At 42.9% G+C, this 21,366-nt stretch overlaps 1 protein-coding gene across 3 annotated transcripts in view; it reads left to right on the top strand.

The window, feature by feature from the left end:
- The window catches only part of LOC129480770 (supervillin), a 277,840-nt gene that overhangs the window by 45,875 nt on the left and 210,599 nt on the right, over positions 1-21,366 (top strand). For all 3 annotated transcript variants that reach the window (XM_063637239.1, XM_063637240.1, XM_055275028.2), the window contains exon 2: positions 3,969-4,067. The gene's annotated coding sequence lies outside the window, so the exon portion shown is untranslated. The remainder of the gene's footprint in view (positions 1-3,968; positions 4,068-21,366) is intronic.

Below are 21,366 nucleotides of genomic sequence, written 5' to 3'. Positions count from 1 at the left end.
GTGAAATAAAAACGTAGTGCCTTCTAGTATTGCATATTCCGGATCTGAAGTTCTGCTTCTAAAATGTATGCTTGGTTCTAAATGATATAAATAGCCTCCATATTACTGATTTATACTTCTAAAACTTCTTTCTGAAGATTCAACAGCAGATCCTTGTTATCCAAGGATAATGAGAACCAGAAAAAAAGGCCATTTAAGGTCAATCCACTTAAATGGGGACCAACATTTCATAACATAATGAAAAAAAGCTTTGGGACTTTATCATGAAAAAATTAACTGAAAATTATGAAAATAAGTTTATTTTAGCATACATTTATCAACATTTAGGTGATCATTGTGACTATGGCTAGCTCTTAGAATGAGCAGTGCAAAAGTCAAGTGTTGATTATTTCGAAAGGAGTAAATTTTTTTGTATAAAATTAGGCGATTCTACATTTCGGTACTTTTTATATCACCATTGACATTTACATCACAGCATAAAGATGACCAGTGTTACAAAGATATTCAAGGTCTCGGTCATTTTCCTTTGGAGCCTTTTAGATTCTTAAGTACTAAAATCACTGTAGAAAGTTCTATCTTGTCACCAACGTTAAATTTTTCTCTGAAGTGATTGTTTCCTAATCAAACTGCTCAGCCTCCACTGGCCGTTGTTTTACCTGTTATTGGGGAAATTCTCTAATGCCATTTTGATTAGCCTCATGAAATTCTGTATTTGGGGGAAAGTTTTGCAGTGTTACTCTGCAGTGGACATACATCTGTGGGAGGTACGAGACAGTCACTAACAGACAGGATTAGGGATAGGGGCTGTCTTTGAACAAGGATGGATTTTTAAGAGGGACTCAAATCAAAAAATGGCTATTAGGAAATATTTTAATATTTTGAAGGTGTGCTTCCCTGAAGAAGCCCATCATTTGTAGGGATTTGGGTCATGAATACTCTGATAATAAGGGCTCCCTGACCTATGTGTATGAATGCATTGCAGTATGCAGTATGAAAAAGAGACTCGGCCGGGCGCGGTGGCTCACGCCTGTAATCCCAGCACTTTGGGAGTCCGAGATGGGCAGATCACAAGGTCAGGAGTTCGAGACCAGCCTGGCCAATATAGTGAAACCCCGTCTCTACTAAAAATACAAAAAATTAGCTGGGTGTGTTGGTGTGTGCCTGTAATGTCCACTACTCGGGTAGCTGAGGCAGGAGAATCATGTGAACCTGGGAGGCAGAGGTTGCAGAGAGCCGAGATCACACTATGGCACTCCAGCCTGGGTGATAGTGCGAGACTCCGTCTCAAAAAAAAAGAAAACAAAGAAAAAGAGACTCATGAGTCGGTGAGATACCAGTTCTAGCCTCAGTTCTGCCAGTGGGTAGCTGTATAATCATGGATGAATCACTTCCTTTTGGCATAAATTTACTTATCTGTGAAAAGAAAAGGTTGAGCTAAGGTCCCTTCTACTCATTCTGTGATTCTAAGTTGGATATTTTGAGTTGGGGAAGAGCTATATCACTGTTTGCATAATTCCTAGAGCTTAGCAAATATCAACAACTCCTTCTTTTAGTTTATTTGCACTGTATATATATGTGCATTTTATGATTTCAGTATCTTCATCCATATGTAATTATGCTCTTGGTAAAGTTGTGATCAGCACTTTGGTACAATTTTAAATTCTGCTCTTTTCACTAGTCTTATCTCATAAATGTTTGCACATATATTGTAAACTTAACATTTTTCTCTGTTTTCACATTTACCTTTCCTAATAGCTGATAGCCCATTGAGTAAATATATTTTAGTAAGTGTATTAAAACATATACTTAAAACATATTTAAATATATTAAAACATACTGATACACATCCTGATCACCGGGCAACTGAGCATCTCCATACTTCAGAGATTTTTTAATGTTTTTTTGGGCCGTGTTACCCTAGACATTTTTGTAGATAGACAATTTTTTAAAAAGAGCTCCTCACACTTGTAGCTCGGTTCTATGTGCATTTCAGTGCACAAATGACTTTTGCCGCTGCTGTAAACAGGAAGAAACAAACTAAGGCAAAGAGCCCAGCTAAGTGAAACAGAGAGGAACAAAAGAAAATTAGAACTTGGCTTTTGCTGCTGCCAAGCTGGGCAAATATTGATCCCAGGGAGCCTGGTGTTAAATAACAAAGAAAGCAGGGAACGAGGCAGAAATCCCAGTGGGATCTGAACGGCATCTTCAGATACTTGGCTGCCCCTGCCACACTCTAGGGAGCATCTGATCACCTGGGAGGCATGGTGACCTTTGGCTTCTGACATTGCACTGGTCAGACCAACCGTCTCCAGAGAACTAAGCCATCAATCATCCCCTGAGGGGAGACAGTCAGGCTCACCGCCTCACCGCCTCGAAGCATCCACAAACTGAATTAGCTAATGCTACATTATTAGACATTTCTGCACTTTTCATTTATATTCAGAAGCTTGGAAATTTTCAATGTGTCCTTGGGGGAAAACAGTTTGTTCAACCATTATAATTAGATTTTCTACCTCTTATCCAGATAAAGGAAGCGTAATTGATACTTTCCCCTTCTACTGGGAAGAAGGGGAAAGTGTCATTGCTGCTTCTGCATATGTGGGTGAACTATTTGCAATGCTCGTTTCTCATGGCTTACCCCAGAACTAAGGCAGTTATTGGGCAAGAAAGGGAACTATCCATTGCTGAAACTGGGAGTAACTTGTGATAACCAAAATTAGTGACTGAGGCAAAAGTCTCAGTCGATCAGTTTATTAAACCATCTTAAGGGCACATCCAGAGGAAAAACAAATGCCATAGACAGACCTGTGGCTGTTATTCCAAAGAAGTTTTCAGGAGATTTAGTATTTATACCTTTTCTTAAAGGGGGAAGGCATTGTAGAAGAAGGGGCAGGTAGGTGGTAAAGCAAATTTTATAGGGTGTTTGTTTTTTGTTTGTTTGTTTATTGAGACAAAGTCTCAACTCTGTCACTCAGGCTGGACTGCGGTGGCGCGATCTTGGCTAGCTGCAACCTCCCTTCCCAGATTGAAGCAGTCTTCCTGCCTCAGCACAAGTGTGCACTACCACGGTTGCCTAATTTTTGTATTTTCGGTAGAGACGGGGGTTTTGCCATGTTGGCAAGGCTGGTCTGAAACTGCTGACCTCAGGTGATCCACCCACCTCAGCCTCCCAAAGTGTTGGGATTACAGGCATGAACCACCTCACCTGGCCAAACTTTACATTTTTGGGAGATTTTATTTAGTGCCCAGTAAATCTACATTTTGCATAAGGTAAGGTGAATGTTTGAAGAGAAAAAAGGGAATAAAGGAAGAATCAATTATACAGAGTTTCTGGGTAGGTGGAGGAATGATTGATCTGATCTTGTCTTTGTTCTGCACCAGGGAAGATAAGCTTGTAATTGACATTATCAGTGTGGAATCGAATAGACTTTAGTTTTAAGAGCTAGACTTAGATTGTAAACATAAAGCTACAATTGGCATGTCCTTGTTTATGGGAAGGCAGCAAAAAGTTTACTTACCTATGGAGGCAGTCCTGAGGCCTTCTACTCTGGATAATGCTAGTAACAGTTCTTCATTTGAAAGAGGGTGTGGCATGACTCAGCCTCCAGGCTTAATCTTTTATTTTGCGTAAGGAGTTTGGGGGTCTTGAGATTTTTTTAAATTTTCCCTCGCACATGGTTGTTTGCAATAAGTAATGGCAAAGCCTGGTTAAAGTGGATTCAATCAAAACAATTTTAGTCATGATTTAAATTACCAAGTAGGAAAAATCTAGAGGATTCTAGAAATTGTGTGTCGGTTTCAAATCGTACTGTGCTAGGTCATATGGAAGTGAGGAATATTGATAAAGTAAGAGGCAGTTCGGTATTTCCAGAGGTTAAATGCAAACCAATTCATTCCATTTCATTTAAGTATATATTTCTTGGCTTTGGAAATTACATCCTATAATTTTTAAAACTTTTCTCCCCCAGATTCTTGCTACATTGGAGATTGGTTGCTTTCTAAAACTGAAGGAGAAGCCCGTGAAGAGATGGTGGATTCTCACTGAGTTTTGACTAGCGGAAGAAAAGGTAATTATTGATGATTTCAGAATATGTTTGCAGTACCATGTGGAGTTCAGCTGCAGTAGCAGCAAAGACAAAACTGAGAGTTTTAGACATTTTCTCTTATAATAACAACTGGTACCATTCTAATTTCATTGTGTGAGATGGATTTTTTAAAAACAAAACTTAAAATGTTCTTAAATAAGCTTTTCCAGGTAGGTCTACCTGAGGATTAAGGTGTTACCGTCAAAGCAGTTGACTCCTTTCCTTAGACCACGTTCCTGGGCCTGATTCCCAGCTTGTTCTGTGTGACAGCCTCACATTTATAGGGATTATGAAAGAATTTCCAAGATAGAGGTTACAGGAAGACCACTAAAGTGTAGGAACTCATTTTAATCATAGGTTCCTTGCTTGTCCATTCTGAAAGTATCAGTTTATTTTTTCTCTCTACTTCAAGTTGCTCTGCCTAATGATTGGATTTATAGTTAAAAATAAACCATATTTAAATTCATATTGATCTACTTTGTTAGGCAAATTGGTCCTAGGGCCAATGGGTGGAAGATATAAAGAAACAGATTTCAATTCAGTATAAGGAAGATTTTTTGAACATCTGACTGACTAATGAATGGGTTGCCTGGCCTGGAGGAAGCTCTCCGTTGATGGAGATATTTCTATTGTAAACCAAAAATAAAATTCTAAGCCAAGTGACTGAATGGAACATCCTCTCAGCCAAGTTCAGATCATGATGGGAAGGGAGGGGTCAGGCATGCCTCATTATACTCTCCTCCCTTTGGAGTTCAGGCAAACAACTGACCAGCATTAACTTTTCAAAAGAAGACATACACGTCGCCAACAAGCGTGTAAAAAAAATGCTCAGCATCACTAATCATTAGAGAAATGCAAATCAAAACCACAGTGAAATACCATTTCACACCAGTCAGAATGGCTACTGTTAAAAAGTCGGAAAGGAACAGATGCTGGCGAGGTTGTGGAGAAAAGGGAATGCTTATACACTGTTGGTGGGAGTGTAAATTAGTTCATTGTGGAAAGCAGTGTGGCAATTCCTTGAAGAACTTAAAGCAGAATTACCATTTGACCCAGCAATCCCATTACTGGCTATAGACCCGAAAGTGTATACATTGTTCTGCCATAAGGGCACATGTACACATATGTTCATCACAACACCATTCTCAATAGCAAGACATGGAATCAACCTAAATGCCCATCAATGGTAGTAGACTAGATAAAGAAAATGTGGTGCACATACACTATGGAATACTACACAGACATGAGAAAGAACGAGATCATGTCCTTTGCAGCAACATGGATAGAGCTGGAGGCCATTATCCTTAGCAAACTAACGCAGGAACAGAAAACCAAATACTGTGTGTTCCCATGCATAAGTGGAAGCTAAACAATGGGAACACATGGATACTAGGAGGGGAACAACAGACACTGGGGCCTACTTGAGACTGGAGGCTTCAGGGAGAGAAAAGATCAGAAAAAATATTCATTGGGTACTATGCTTACTACTTGGGTGATGATCTGTACACCAAACCCCTGTGACACACAGTTTTACCTACATAATAAACCCGCACATGTAATACCTCTGAACCTAAAATAAAAGTTAAAAAAAAAAATAAAGATCCTAAGACTGACAGAACAGTAAGATGCCAAATTCCAACCTGACTCTAGTGTAGCATCATATGGCCGATAGCAGGCACTGAAAACAAATCACAGTATTTTATCCCTTTGACATATTTTGAAATAGCTTTGTAAAGCTGTTTCTTTTGGGAGAAATTTACATTCCATAGAGAATCCTTTCCCTTTCCAGGTCTTTTCCTGATACTGAAGAGACTGGCTGAGAGTCTAATACCTTTTAAGGGTCTGAATAGGAAGCATTTGCCATCTATTGCCTTTGGGGGCAGCCACCTATGAGACTATGAGACTTCATCTACATAAGAACCTTTGTCTCCACAACCCCCATATTAACCCAAACACTCCTTTCTATTTATTCCAGGTCTTTAGATAATAACTTAACTCTTTCAACCAATTTCCAGACAGAAAATCTTTGACTCCACCTATGACCTGTAAGCCCCCACCCCCCAAGTTGTCCCGCCTTTCTGGATCGAACCGATGTATACCTGACATGTATTGATTGATATCTTCTGTCTCTGTAAAGCATATAAAACCAAGCTGTAACCCAACCACCTTGGACACATGTTCTCAGGACCTCTTGAGGCTGTGTCACAGGTCATGATCCATGACCTTGGCAAAATAAACTTCTAAATTGACTGAGACCTGTCTCAGATACTTTTTGGTTCACGCTATAGAAACTCTGTGTTTGTCTGACAAGGATGTTGCTGCAGAAGAGCCTCCCTGAACTGGGGTTGGTCAAACTGAATCTTGCTAGGTCCATTTTAACCAAAAGGAATTCTACAGTTTCTCTGTTGATGGCCCAAAGGAAGCATAGCTTTTTGGGTTTTTTTTTGGCGGCGGGGGAGTTGGGGGGTGGTTTGGCTTTTTGTTTTCACACATTAAAAAAATTACGCAAAGATGTTGAACTCAGTTATTGCACTTGTAATTTCTGGTGCTTCTGTCATGATTTGGGGTGACTTTCATGAAATGCTTATTCTCAAGCATATTTCCTGACCAGTGTGCCATGAGGTTAGAGAGGCTATTCAGAGTGAGGATGATTTTGTGCTTCCATGGTGAAGTGCAGTGCAGAGGGGTTCTCTGGGGCAAGTTGGGGGAGCCCAGAGTGCATGGAGAGTGAGGGCCTGGCACAGGCTGTGTTTGGATCCCAGGGAACCTCTTAGTGCAGGTGAATCAGGGTAAACGACAATGCAAATCTGCCCGAGGGAGAAGATGTGATCAAAGTATGTGCAAAGCAAGTGTGTGTGTTTTGCTAGGTTGGGAGGGAGAAGATTGCTGTAAGTTGATTATAATAAGCCTGTGTAAACCAAAAATAAAATTCTAAGCCCCTCAGCCATCAGCCATCTGAATGAACCCCTCCTCTTGGCCAAGGCCATTCCAAAATTAACCTGAATAACTAGTTCAGGCCCTGTTGGGAAGGGCGAATCAGACATGCCTCATGATACCCTCCTCCCTTGTGGAATTCAGACCCAGCCGACCAGCATTAAGATCAACACAGACCTTAAGACTGTTAGAACAGACTCTTTAAGTCTAATAAGAAACATTTACAATCAGTTTTCTGAAGCCTGAAGCCTGTTACCTGGAGGCTTCATTTGCATACTAACACCCTGGTCTCCACAACCCCTTATCTTAACCAGACATCCCTTCTTATTCATTCTAAGTCTTCAGACAGTAATTTAACTCTTCAGCCAATTTCCAATAAGAAAATCTTTGACTCCATCTATGACCTGGAAGCCCTCACCCCCACTCTCAGCTTCCAGTTTTCCCACTTTTCTGCACCAAACCATTGTACATCTTACAAGTATTGATTGAAGTCTTATGTCTTTCTCAAATCTATAAAGCCAAGTTGTAGCCCGATCACCTTTCGCACATGTTCTCAGGATCCCCTGACCTTTGTCATGGGCCCTTGGCAACTCATATTTGGCTCAGAATAAATCTCTTCAAATGCTATAGAGTCTGACTCTTTTTATCAACACCTGACTTAGAATCTTAGCACCATCTTTGGACCCACCTGCTCTGCTACCTTTGAGCCCTTAGTTTCTGCCTCCCTTGGCCAACTCTCCCCATTAACCATTCTATGAGGACAGGTGAATGGTCATTAAACATGAGGTGAAGCACAGTGTTTTTTGAGAACATCTGAATGTCCTATGACCATTCCTGTAGCTAACATACACTTGAACCTAGAAAAGCATATCCGAATTGTAACACAATTTGTATACTCCTTTTTCTTCACCAAGCCTGTCTAATTGCAGGCAGAAATGTTGCTCTTTTTTCCTTCTAAATGCAACATCATTTTGTCCTTTGCATGTTTCGTTGCTTTGGTTCCTTTTATTAATTATGTGTGTAAAGGGTATCTCCTCACTGATCACTAGACAATAAGCTCCAGGAGGAAAAGGATTTCTTTCTGTTTTGGTTGCTACTTTATGCCAGGAACCTAGAGCAGTGTCTGGAACTCACTAGGTGCTTGATAAACATTTACTTAATGAGATAACAAATGCGTCTCTCTGCCTAACTGAAAACTTCTTGGGGACAGGACGAGTCTCTTCATCTGTGACTTCATCACTGGGCTGACACAGCAGCTGCCCTCTCCCCTGGCTATGGGACTGTAGGCTGAGATACCTACACGTGGGCTACTCTCTCAAAAGGGCTGAGGAGGGGGTGTGGTATTGGAGCTGTGTTGGTGACTAGAGGTTAAGATCTGCCAACCTGCTGCTGAAGGCTTAGAAGATTCTTTCCAAGATGCATACAAATGAGATTTGGAAGAGATGCAAAGCCCAGAGCCAGCATGGGTGTCCATGCTAGGACCTTTTACTAGCTAGGATCACTAGCCCCTCCCAGGAAACTCTCTGATGGGCTGAGGGAGGGGGGACAGGAAGGGCGTGTGCTGAGTGTCACAACGGAGCCTTCCCTTCAAGACAGGTCTGAGCGGAAGTGTGTGGTAAGTCACGTGGAGGCAGAAGGTCTGTTCCTGATCAGGGTTAAGGTGCCCCTTTGGTCTCCCTTCCAAGCCTGTGTAAGAAGCCCTGCATCTGTTGAAATAAACAAGTGAGACAAGGAAGCGCAGAGGCAGCGAGCCTTATTGCAATGTGCCTAGTGTGGTTTGTAGCAAGGAGGAAGTCCGGCTGGTGGGAGCATCCAGCCCAGCTCTGATGATCTGAAACCGTCTTTGAGTAACTGGTGCCCGGAGGGAATGTTTTACTTTTTGGCTGCTTTTCTGATGTAATCATTAGGAAAGAGGTAGGCACACTTCCACAACTTCTATGCTAAGCTGCTATGTCTGGAAAGGAAATTTTGGTTGCAAGGACTTAAAGTTGCCTTCTTGTGAGCTGATACTTTTGAGACAGTCAAGAGGATGTTAATTTAATGAAATCATGAACTTATGCTTCTTATCTCCTCCTCCTCATTCTTGTCTCTCTCTCAACACACACACACACACACACACACACACACACACACCATTCTATCTTTAGAAGTCATCATGCTTTGTGCTGTGGTGGCTGGAGACTCTCTCTCCATCACACAGCTGTACCCTAGGCTGTCATTCTGTGTGAAATCCTTGCTGCTGACTTCTCATCCTTCCTCGCCTGCACGTGCCCTAAATCTCACTTTCCTGCCCATCCTCTTTGGCTCATCCTCTTCTCTTCCCACACAATTCCCTTCTCCCAGTGCCATCCTCCTTCCCAGTTGTACCAGTCCCAGCCCCATTCCCTACCATGCCAATTACAAACGCAACTCCTTTATGATAGCTTCCTGCCCCACCTCCACAGGGAACTCACCTCTCTTCCGCCCTGCAGTGCTCTGAGCTTCTCCCAAGGACTTTCCGTCTCCTGCCCCTGAGCCAGTTGTTTGTGAGGCAGGCCCAGCAGGTAGTGTCCATGCCTGCTGGTTGCCTTCTCCTTCCCTCCCACTTTCCTTGCTACTTTTTTTTTTCTTTTTTGAGATGGAGTCTCACTCTGTCGCCCAGGCTGGAGTGTGGTGGCGTGATCTCAGGTCACTGCAGTCTCTGCTTCCCAGGTTCAAGATATTCTCCTGCCTCAGCCTCCTGAATAGCTGGGATTATAGGCACACGCCACTATGCCCAAATAATTTTTGTATTTTTAGTAGAGACAGGGTTTTACTATGTTGGCCAGACTAATCTTGAACTCCTGACCTCAAGTGATCCACCCGCCTTGGCCTCCCAAAGTGCTGGGATTACAGGCGTGAGGCACTGCGCCCAGCCTCTCTTGCTACTTTTCATTTGCTCTAAACTCCATCACCCTTCTTAAATTCATGGTACACTTTTTACAGCATAAATATTTGGTGATAGCCCCGAGGCTAAAGTGCAACATCACAGCACGCGTCGGGGCCCATTTGGTGCAGGCTCCCATCCCATGGCCCCCTGTCCATGCGTGTGTAATTCCTATCAGCTTTCTGAAAATAGCAGGCTCCAGGCATCGTGTTGCATACTACCTGGAACATCTTCCCTCTTCCTTCTCAACTGGCTACATCTGACTGATCACTAAAGATGCCATTCAGATGCCTCCTCCAAGAAGCCAGCTGGGTCAGGTGCATCTCCACTGGTGGGATGGGGAGAGTGGACAGAACGCCTATGAGAACATGTGCCAGACTGTATGTTTCCGGTGCTGATCTTGACTAAACAGACTTTTATTATTACTGAGATAGCATCTTATTCTGTCACCCAGGCTGGAATGCAGTAGCACAGTCACAGCTCACTGCAGCCTCAACCCCTTGGACTTACGAGATCCTCCCACCTAAGCCCCCCAAGTGGCTGGGATGACAGGCACATGCAACTATGCCTGGGTAATTTTTAATTTTTTATTTTTAGGAGAGATAGGATCTCACTATATTACCGAGGGTCTCGAGCTCCTGGGCTCAAGCAATCCTCCTGCCTCAGCCTCCCAAAGTGCTGGGATTACAGGTGTGAGCCACTGAGCCTGACCTAGACTTTTTTTTTTTTTTTAAATTTTAGATTCAAGGGTACATATACAGGTTTGTGACATGGATATTCTGTGTAATGGTAAAGTTTGGGCTTCTGTAAACAAACTTCTGTCAAGGTGGAACTGGATCCCTGACCTCTAGCAGTGCCACCCAACAGAAAGGTATTTAGAAAGTGGCTGGCTTGGCGGGGCATGGTGGTGTGTGCCTGCGGTCCCAGCTACTCAGGAGGCTGAGGTGGGAGGATCTCTAGAGCTTGGGCAGACGAGGCTGCAGTGAGCGGTGATCAGCGCCACTGCACTCCAGCCAGGGCAGCAGAGTGGGACCCCCATCTCAAAAAAAAAGAAAAAGAAAAAAGAAAAAAAAGTGTCTGGCTTTCTAATCATTCATCTTCAGACTTTCCAATCTCTACTCAATGCTTTTGGTTTTAGGTTTTTGTTTTTCTAGTAACATATTTGATGAAGAAGTCCCATCTGACGCAGAAGAGACTCGCATGTGGAAAGGAGTTGTCACTGTTTCTTAAACTGTGGCTTCACTGGCTTCATTACCTGCACCTTCTCTTCTCACAAATATATGTCGTTTTTATTTACCATGACATTTGAAAATTTAGTAAAAGTTAGTGGAGCAAGTTAGTCCCCTTAGTTGCCTACAAGCAGCTCTAAACCCAGGTGTTTTTTTGTTTTGTTTGTTTGTGACGGAGTCTCACTCTGTTGCCCAGGCTGGATTGCAGTGGCACAATCTCTGCTCACTGCAACCTCTGCCTTTCAGGTTCAAGCAATTCTCCTGCCTCAGCCACCCAAGTAGCTGGGATTATAGGCATGTGCCACCATGCCAGGCTAATTTTTGCATTTTTAGTAGAGATGGGGTTTCACCATATTGGCCAGGCTGGTCTCTAACTCCTGACCTTGATCCACCCACCTCAGCTTCCCAAAGTACTAGGATTAGAGGCATGAGCCACTGTGCCTGGCCACCCAGGTGTTTTTAATTTTATACATGGCCTGCTACAAGAAAACCAATGCTGGGAGATGGTCATGCATTCAGCTCAGGTCAACTCAGGGTACCCTCAACCTAAAATGTGAGAGGAGAGCTGCACAAGCAATGGACAAGAAGGGAACAGGAGTTTTAATATCCCCCACACATCTTCCAGCTTTTACTCTTCTCACTAATTTCATTTTGGACAAAAGCTTGTTGATTCTTCTTACTCAGGCTAGTTTCCTGCATTATACTGAAGAGAATTCCTCCAGGGAACAGCCTTTTGGCTAAATCAACATACACCTGCCATTCACAGATGCAGGGCTCTAGCAAGATTCTAGAGCAGGGTCCCCAACCCCCGGGCCATGGATCAGTACTGGTCTGTGTCCTGTTTGGAACCTGCACAGCAGGAGGTGAGCGGCAGGTGAGCGAGTGAAACGTCATCTGTATTTGCAATTGCTCCCTATTGTTTGCATTTCCCCCTGAGCTCCGCCTCCTGTCAGATCAGCAGCATTATTAGATTCCCACAGAAGCACGAACCCTATTGAGAACTGCGCATTTAAGGGAGCTAGGTTGCATGCTCTTTATGAGAATCTAATGCCTGATGATCTGTCACTATCTCCCATCGCCCTTAGATGGGACTATCTAGTTGCAGGAAAACAAGCTCAGGGCTCCCACTGATTCTACATTATGGTGAATTATATAATTATTTCTTATATATTACAATGTAATAATAATAAAGTGCACAATAAATGTAATGCACTTGAATCATCCTGAAACCATCCCCCTCAACCCCTGGTTCATGGAAAAATTGTCTTCCACAAAACCGGCCCCTGGTGTCAAAAATGTTGGGGATTGCTGTTCTGGAGCCTTTGTCTTTCAGATAAGGTAGACCCTGGCTTCACTTCTAAAAGGAAGATAAATGACTTTCTAGTGATATTTGCCCATTTTAAACAAATGTTTCTGCACCTTAGACTGTGGGCAGGTAGGCAGGATCATTGCTGGGGTGGCTTCCTGCTTGAACATTGTAGTTTCTTTGAGTTGAAGGTAGAACATTAAGATGTGATCACCAAAGGAGGAGCATAAAGCCCAAATGAGCTCCTGACGTAGTTTACACAGCACTTGGATGGAAAGGGCCATCCCTTTCCCTCTTTCCTTATGGAATTGGGAATCTGACAGTAAGTGGTCAATGAAAATGTATCCTGGCTGGTCACAGTGGCTCATGCCTGTAATCCCAGCACTTTGGGAGGCTGAGGATGGAGGATCGCTTGAACCCAGGGGTTGAGAGCAATCAGGGCAACATAGTGAGACCCGTTTCTATAAAAAAAATAAAAATTAGCTGAGCATAGTGCTGCACAGCTATAGTCCCAGCTACTTAGGAGGCTGAGGCGGGAGGATTACATGGGCTTCATTACATGGAGTCCAGGAGTTTGAAGCTGCAGTGAGCTATGATCGTGCCACTGCACTCCAGCCTAGGCAAGAGTGAGACCCTGTTATTCTGACTCAGGTGTTACTCCGAGCAGCACCAACAGCATTCAGGGATAGGGCATGCTTGGTTCTCTCGGCAGAATTTTTTCTTTGGTTTGGGGATATCGCCCGTACATGATAAGACAAAGGGGCAGGAGGAATGGAAACCTTCCAGCATCGTTCACATTGCATGCTTGGAAACACTACTTGGGGGTGGAAAGCGAATGCATCTTTTTGGCATCTGAGTTCCCAGCAAGGGGTGTCTGCTGAGCTGAAGGCAAAAAGGGAAGGGGGAGAATTTTATAGAATAGGACATCCGGGGCACTCACATGGAGGGAGATTCAATACTATTCAGTCCCTGGCATTATTTCTCTTTCCTTAAGTTTACACTTTTTAAATTTGAAATTGAGAAATGATCACATTTAAATAGCAATGATTAAACATGTAGTTGATCCAGTTACTTTGTCATCGTTTATTTAGAAATGCCCCTAAGTAAGTGATCTCTGGTCTAGGAGGCAGATGGGTTCTGATGACCTGGGAAGAACTCTGTTGTTACCAAGGCTAAATCTCCACAGATGTTTCCAAGACCCAAGGGTCACAGCTGTGTGCCAGTAGGAAAAGAGAGGTGGAAAATCTACTCCATACAGCCAAATGGGCATTACATCCTAGGCAAATGCCAACCTAAATGTAGCCCTTTGTGTGGTCAAGGCTGTTGTCAAAAGCAGAAAGAGCTAGCTCTAATTTCTCCAAACCAATGTCCAGCTCAGCATTCCAACTGCCAGCTGCTCTGGCCCCTTAAGGTGATAGCTCAGGGCCCAGAGTGACCTCTCTTGCTCTATTGGAGCCAGCCAAACCCTTGTGGTTTTCTTCCTACTTACCTTTGACAAGAGGAAATCTCTGCAAACCAGTGTGTGCAGTTCCAGAAACATGTTTTACTTTATCATCATGCTCAAAGACTGCTTTGTAAGCTCTCTGCATTGGGGGTAAGCTGGCTAGCATTTACTGAGTATTTGTGTTTAGTAAATTAGTTTTTCTCTCAAAGAGTTTATATCGTGTGTGTGTGCATGCACACATGCACACTTTTTTTCCACTTAAAAACAGAAGAATGAATGAGTGTGTATATGTTTAGGTGACACTGAGAGGTAATGTTACCAAAACACCAGGGGTTCGGTCTTGATCCTGCTGCTGTTCACCACACAGAAAGCCAATCACTGAGACAATCAGTATTGCCAGGGAAGAAGGCTTTTTCGGGTGCTGCAGGTAAAGAGATGGGAGATCAGTCTCAAATCCATCTCTCTGACTGACTAAAATTAGGAGTATATATAACAGGGAAGAAATGTAACCATGCATGGGAAACAGGAATTAGGGAGAGGTAAGGGTGAGGAATTGGTCAACCGGAAGCAGGGGGTCAGTAGGTATCATGATGGGTGAGGGGTCTGGTGTTTTATTGCCCAGATGCAGTGATCTGGTGAGTTTCAGCTCTGTGATACTGTCTCAGAGGACTGATGGTTCGTTTCCTGAGAAAGGAGTTCAGATAAGACAAATGTAACTTTCTCAAGTTTCAAGACTGGGAAGGATCAATTTCTATGTTTATTCAAAAGAAACCATAAACATCAGTTCTATGGGCAATTGGGCTGATCAGTCATACAGCAATAAGATATCCATGAATACATCTTTACTATCATGAACAAGTCTTTGTGTAACACTTGGGCAAAGACTGGAGGAAATGGTATGGTTTTTCTATTGGGAGGGTGGATAAGGGGGAAAAAATCATTAGTTTTACTCTTAGAACAGATGAGGGTGAAGATGTAACATGGTTTGATGGACAGGAAATGGAAACTTGCTACAGTGGGACTGGTGGAAGAGCAGAGGTGTGCTTTGTGAGGTTCTGGGGGTCTGTGTGGGTGGGAGTAACATCCTAGCCTGGAAAGGGCTGGTTTCTTCTTCTTCTCCTTTTTTTTTTTGTTTGTTTTAGAGACAAGGTCTCACTCTGTTGCCCAGATTGCAGTGCAGTGGCACAATTGTAGCTTACTGTAACCTTTGATTCCTGGGCTCAAATGATCCTCCAGCCTCAGTCTCCTGAGTAGCTAGGACCACAGGCATGCACCACCATGTCCAGCTAATTGGTTAACTTTTTCTTTGCAGAAATGGGGTCTTACTGTGTTGCCTAAGCTGATCTCAAACTCCTAACCTCAAGCAATCCTCCCACCTTGGCCCCGCAAAGTGCTGGGATTACAAACATGAGCCATTGTGCCCAGCTGAGGGCTGGTTTCTAGAAATGGTGGTATGCCAGGCTTCATACTGGGGTCATGCGTGTGGACTGGGCTCATTGGCCTGATGGCTCTAGCGATATGTGGGGTAGGAAGAATCATGCCCCCTCTCTCCTCTTCTTCAAAAAATGTCCACATCTCAATCCCTGGAAGTTGTGAATATGTTCAGTTATATGGCAGTTAGGAATTAAGGTTGCCAGTCAGCTGTCCTTGAGATGGGGAGATTATCCTGGACTATCCAGGTGGTCCTCGGAAGTGAAGAAGGAAGTCAGGAGAGTCAGTGTCAGAGTGATGCCATGGGACATGGTCTTCAGGGCTGTTGCTGCCTTGAAGATGCAGGAAGGGGCCGTGAGCCAAGGAATGCAGGTGGCCTCTAGAAGCTGGAAAAGGCAAGAAAATGGATTCTCCCTGAGAGCCTCCAGCAGAAATGAGGCCCTGCCAACACCTTGACTTGTAGCCCAGTGAGACCCAGACATCTAACATCTAAAACTATAAATAAGAATTTGTGTTGTTTTAAGTCACCACATCCATAGTCATTTGTTACAGCAAGCTATAGCAAACAATCCAAATGGAGACCTGTCTCCAGTTTGGAAATGCGAGACATTCTTATTTATTTGTGGAATATAATATAATGGAAAATTTATGGAATATAAATAACTCCAAGAAGATTCTTGTCAACATTAATTCTGAGATTTTTCTAAGCTAATTTATTTTACTACAGTAAGGCCAGGAACTTTATTGCTTTGCTGTTGTCTCCTCACTGCCTCAATCAGTGCCTAATTCATTCCTTTTTGAATGAGTGAATCTTTTCTAACCAAACCCATGAGAAACCCTAAGAAACACCCACCCCCTTTCTTTTGAGACGGAATCTCATTTTGTCACCCAGGCTGGAGTGCAGTGGATCACAGATCACTGCAGCCTCGACCTCCCAAGTTTAAGCGATCCTCCCCACTCAGCTTCCCAAGTAGCTGGGACCACAGGTGCACACCACCACATCCAGCTAATTTTTACATTTTTTTTTCTAGAGATCAGGTCTTGCTGTGTTGCCTAGGCTGGTCTCAAACTCCTGGGTTCAAGCGATCCTCCCACCTTGGCCTCCCAAAATGCCCTCATTACAGGTGTGATCCACTGTGCTTGGCTCCACCTTTTCAAAAAAAAATTTATGCTAAAGTGTATCACTATTAGTAGAAATGTAAAATTGAGGCTCTTGTTACAGACAAGGCATATCAGACTTTGCGTTATCATTCAAAGATGAGAGGCTTAATTAGAGAATTTTCTACAGTTGAGTTTTAACAAGAGCCATTCTTACTTCGTTGGGGTCTAAGAACTCCTTGGTACCTACACATGATTGAAATGATTGAAATGTGAACCCTGTCCTTTGCTGCTTAGGAAGACTGCTGTAATGCTGATATGGTTTGGTTTTGTGTCCCCACCCAAATCTCATCTCGAAATTGTAATCCCCACACATCAAGGGAGGGACCTGATGGGAGGTGATTGGATCATGGAGGCAGTTTCCCCCATGCTGTTCTCGTGATAATGAATTCTCGCAAGATCTGATGGTATAAAAGTGTTTGGCAGTTCCCCCCTAGCTCTCTCTCTCTCTCTCCTGCTGCCAAGTAAGACGTGCCTTGCTTCCCCTTTGCCTTCCGCCATGATTTTAAGTTTCCTGGGGCCTTCCCCTCTATGCAAAACTGTGAGTCAATTAACTCTCTTTTCTGTATAAATTATTCAGTCTCAGGTAGTTCTTTATAGCAATGTAAAAATGGACTAATACAAATACATAGCAAGTTAGGACCTTAAGTCAGTGATTAAAAAAAAAAAGCATTCATTATTTGTGAAACTCAGCTTGGAATATCTGGTATTATTTACTAACATACAATTAATGATCATTACTAACATATAATTAATGATCAATGGCATTTTTTAGAATAAGAATATTTCTAGTGTAGATTTATTTCTTCACCCATTCTCTAAAGAAATCTTTATTAAGGCAGGTCACAGTAGCTCACGCCTGTAATCCCCACACTTTGGGAAGCCAAGGTGGGTGAATCACCTGAGGTCAGGAATTCAAGACAAGCTTGGCCGACATGGTGAAACCCCATCTCTACTGAAAATACAAAAATTAGCTGGGTGTGGTGGTGGGTGCCTGTAATCCCAGCTACTCCAGAGGCTGAGGCAGGAGAATTGCTTTAACCTGGGAGGCTGCAGTTGCAGTGAGCCAAGATCACACTACTGCACTCCAGCCTGGGCAACAGAGTGAGACTCTGTCTCAAAAAAAAAAAAAAAAAACTTTGCTAAGATCCTGCTGTGTGCCAGGCACTGGGGAAACAAAGATAAATAAATAAGATTTGGAATTTTTTCCAGAGGAAGCCACGTTCTAGATGCAAAGAAAGATAAGTGAGTAGCTCAAGAGAACATGGAATAGCAGTGCTAAAATAATTTAGGGTGCCAAGAGGAAGGAACTTCCCACTCTGCAGGGAAAGTGCAGCAGAGAGGAGGAGATACTTGAACCTAGTACTGAAGCACAAGGAGGAGCATAGCAAATGGAAGAAATAAACATTATTAATTGCCTACTGAATACCAGGCACCATGCTGGGCACTTATGTGCGTAATTTTATTATTTAATTTTTACCCTAAGGAAAATTAGATTTAGTTAAGTAACTTTGCAAAGCCACCCAGAGTGGCATTTCTATTTTTTTCTTTTTTTGGAGACAGGATCTTGCTCTGTCACCCAGGCTGGAGCACAGCGGCGTGATCACGGCTCACTGCAGCGTCAACCTCCTACGCTTAGGTGATCCAGGATGGCATTTCTGGTTATTGTCTTAGAAGTCATTGGTTTTAACACTCTAGAGGAGAGACTGGCAAACTTTTTCTGTAAAGGGCCATATTATAAATGTTTCAGGTTTTGTGGACCATACAGTCTTTGCTCTAATTATTCAACACTGCCACTGGAAACAGCCATAGATAATACAGAAATGAATGAAAACAGCCATAGACAATACAGAAATGAATGAGCATGGCTGTGTTTGAATAAAACTTTATTGGCAAAAATTGGCAGTGATCTGGCCCACAGGTTACAGTTTGCTGACCCCTGGTCTAGAAGAGCAATTACAGGTACCATTTTGTTTGGGGATATTTCTGGAGAGGGAGCCTATAGGTTTCATTAGCTTCTTAAGTGGGTCAGCGACTACTGGGATTTCTGGTCAGTGACAGTTTCAGAATGTATTATAGAACCTCACAGAGAAATGATAGCAGGCTGGATTAATAATAGAGATTCAGACTGACCCAATTTTCTAGCATTTTACATCATACGGATTAATATTTTACAGACCTCTGAGAATCCAGATATAATACATCTTTAGGTCATTAGAGAGGAGTCCAAAGAGAAAACCACACTAATTCAGTCTTGGCAGAGGGTTTGACATTGTGTGGCCATGTGTATATTTTAACTTGGAGATTAAAAAAAATAGGAATAGAGATGATATGTCTGGAGCCATTAGAAAGAAATAAGGTAAATATCTGAATGGATGACCTAGGAGAAGCCTGGAGTATACAGCCTCGATCCTGCTGTCTTCTGGAAAGAGGCAGAAACAGCTGGTTAGTGTAGCAAGGAAGGGGACATGTGATCGGAAGTCCTAGCTTCAGTTTGGAAAAGCAGAATGCATCCTTGACATCTTAAAACAATAAGCCAGAAAAATCTGTCTTGATTAGTTGATACTGTGGGAAAAGTCACTAAGTTCAGAGATTTGAGTAAGGAATACTTTAGAGCAAAACAGCGAGTTTTCTTTTAAGAACGGATCTTTCCAAAGCATATCCTAAGAGATGTAGTGTGGTGGGAAAACACCTGGGAAAACCAATAAAGGACTTCCAAAATGTTATTGAAAGGAAACATTGGGAAGCTATTGAAGGCATCTATCCCGGGGCTACGTGACTAAAAGGAGATTTTTCTCTTGGCTGATAATGGAAGGGTGGATAAGTAAGGTTACTTTGGGGAGCTAATTTCTTTTGAGTAAAACTTTTCAAAAATGAAAAGCAGATGAAGTTTTTAAGATGGGTTCAAGTTTTGGACGGTTCCAGCTGGACTGAAACATTTTCCCTCCAACAGAGGAAATAGATGAAAAGTGAAGTTGGTGCCTGCAGTCTCTGGGGTCTCTGCGCCTGGTGTTCCAAAGTGGATTTTGATCTGATTCCTCATCAGACTCTGCTGTTGCTCTTAGGGTTGGATGGGAGGAAAGAGGGAGGAAAAGATGGAAAATAGAGGAGTTGATGGACTCCTGGAAGAAGCACATGTTAGCCAACCACAGTTACTCCAATCAAAACAATTTAAACTTTCCCTTCCATTTTGAATCCTGGGCACGATTCCTGTCTTGGATGAAACAGATGTGATTTTGGGACGTGTACAAAATCTTATAATGTGGAGGCTGAGACTTGCTGGCTTTCCTGCCACTGCACTTCACTCTAACTTGCAGGGATCAATTCGATACCGTTTTACGTTCTCTTGTTGTTTCTGGCCTCTTTCTAGATGAAATGCAGCTTCATAAAACTCAGAGAGAGTTTCCTCAACCTATAAATCTTAGAGCAGCTGAAGAAAATAGTCTATAAAGCCGATAAATGCTTTGATATGGATTATGTCAAAGAAACGATGTTTACACAAAAGACTTTAACATGTAAACCAATTAAAGATTCTTGTAATTGGACTTCTCTTTCCCATCAGACTAAGCCTTTGTATCACAGAAATGTGACAGAAAATACCCACACTCTGCAACCTGGCTGACATGCTTTTGTTTTAGCAAGGGTTAAATAAAGGGGTTCTTCAAAGCATCATTGATCTATTTTATAAAGCTTTGAAGCTTTTATTAGCTTTGCTGGAAATCTTTGTTTCCTGGAAAGTTCTCTAATGGAATGTATTGCTTCTCACAGAAATCCATTTCTTAGGTGTATATAGTCAGTGGCCTAGTTGGTGGAGATGCTATTGCAAGATTAAATTAATATCTAAACTGGTCCTGAGTCAACTATTTCCATTCTAAAATGTTTAAAGTCTTAAGGTTTAAAACTATTGGGGTCGAATTAACCTTTTCTTTATCTTTTTTTTTTTTTTTTTGAGATGGAGTCTCACCCTGTCTCCCAGGCTGGAGTGCAGTGGTGCAGTCATGGCTCACTGCAACCTTGACCTTTTGGGCTCAAGTGATCCTCCCTGCTCAGCCTCCCAGGTGGCTGGGACTACTGGTGCATACCACCATGCCCAGCTAATTTTTAAATTTTTTGTAGAGACAAGGTCTCCCTGAGTTGCCTAGGCTGGTCTTGAACTCTTGGGCTAAAGTGATCCTCTCATCTCAGCCTCCCAAACTGCTGAGATTATAGGTGTTGCCACCACAGCCGGCAACTTTCCTTTATCATAAATCACATCACTAACTCCCAGACAGCAATATCAATACATTTTTCAGCAATTCAGGTGGCTGCTAACCTGCTTCATCCCAACATCTCGAACTCCATCTCCATCAACGGCACCTTCGTTCACTCAGTGGCCCAGTCTGGCCACTTCTCATTGCCTCCACTGTCACCTCCCAGCCCAAGGCCATCGTCTCTGTCAGGATGGCTGTGGGGGCCTCCTATAGAGCTCCATGCTTCTTCTCATCCACTTCCCTGTCTACCCATTCCCCAAAGTCTGTTTTCCTCAGAGCAACTACAGTGAGTTTTTAAAACTAAATTGAGATCAGGTCACTCTCTTGTTTTTATCCAATTGGGGCTTCTAGAAACTCTCAGAATAAACTCCAAAGTTCTGGCCCAGAGCCTGTGTGGCCAGCACTCAGCCATCACTGACCAGCACTTCCTGCTGGCTACCCGGGCTCTCTTCCTTTCACTCACTGCACTCCAGCCAAACTGGCCAATTTGCAGTTTTATCTAAAACAGAATCCCCCATCCTCTTAGTCTACTTCCCCTTCCCTGCTCTTATCAGCTGACATTCAGTCTCTTAGGGATCAATACGTGTATTTGTCCATTCATTTATTTATTTGTCAGTTACTCCC

Source organism: Symphalangus syndactylus, chromosome 4 (genome assembly GCF_028878055.3).
Source record: "Symphalangus syndactylus isolate Jambi chromosome 4, NHGRI_mSymSyn1-v2.1_pri, whole genome shotgun sequence".
Lineage (NCBI taxonomy): Eukaryota > Metazoa > Chordata > Mammalia > Primates > Hylobatidae > Symphalangus > Symphalangus syndactylus.
Note: the sequence above shows the minus strand (reverse complement) of the source record. Positions and strands in the feature narration are given on the sequence as shown.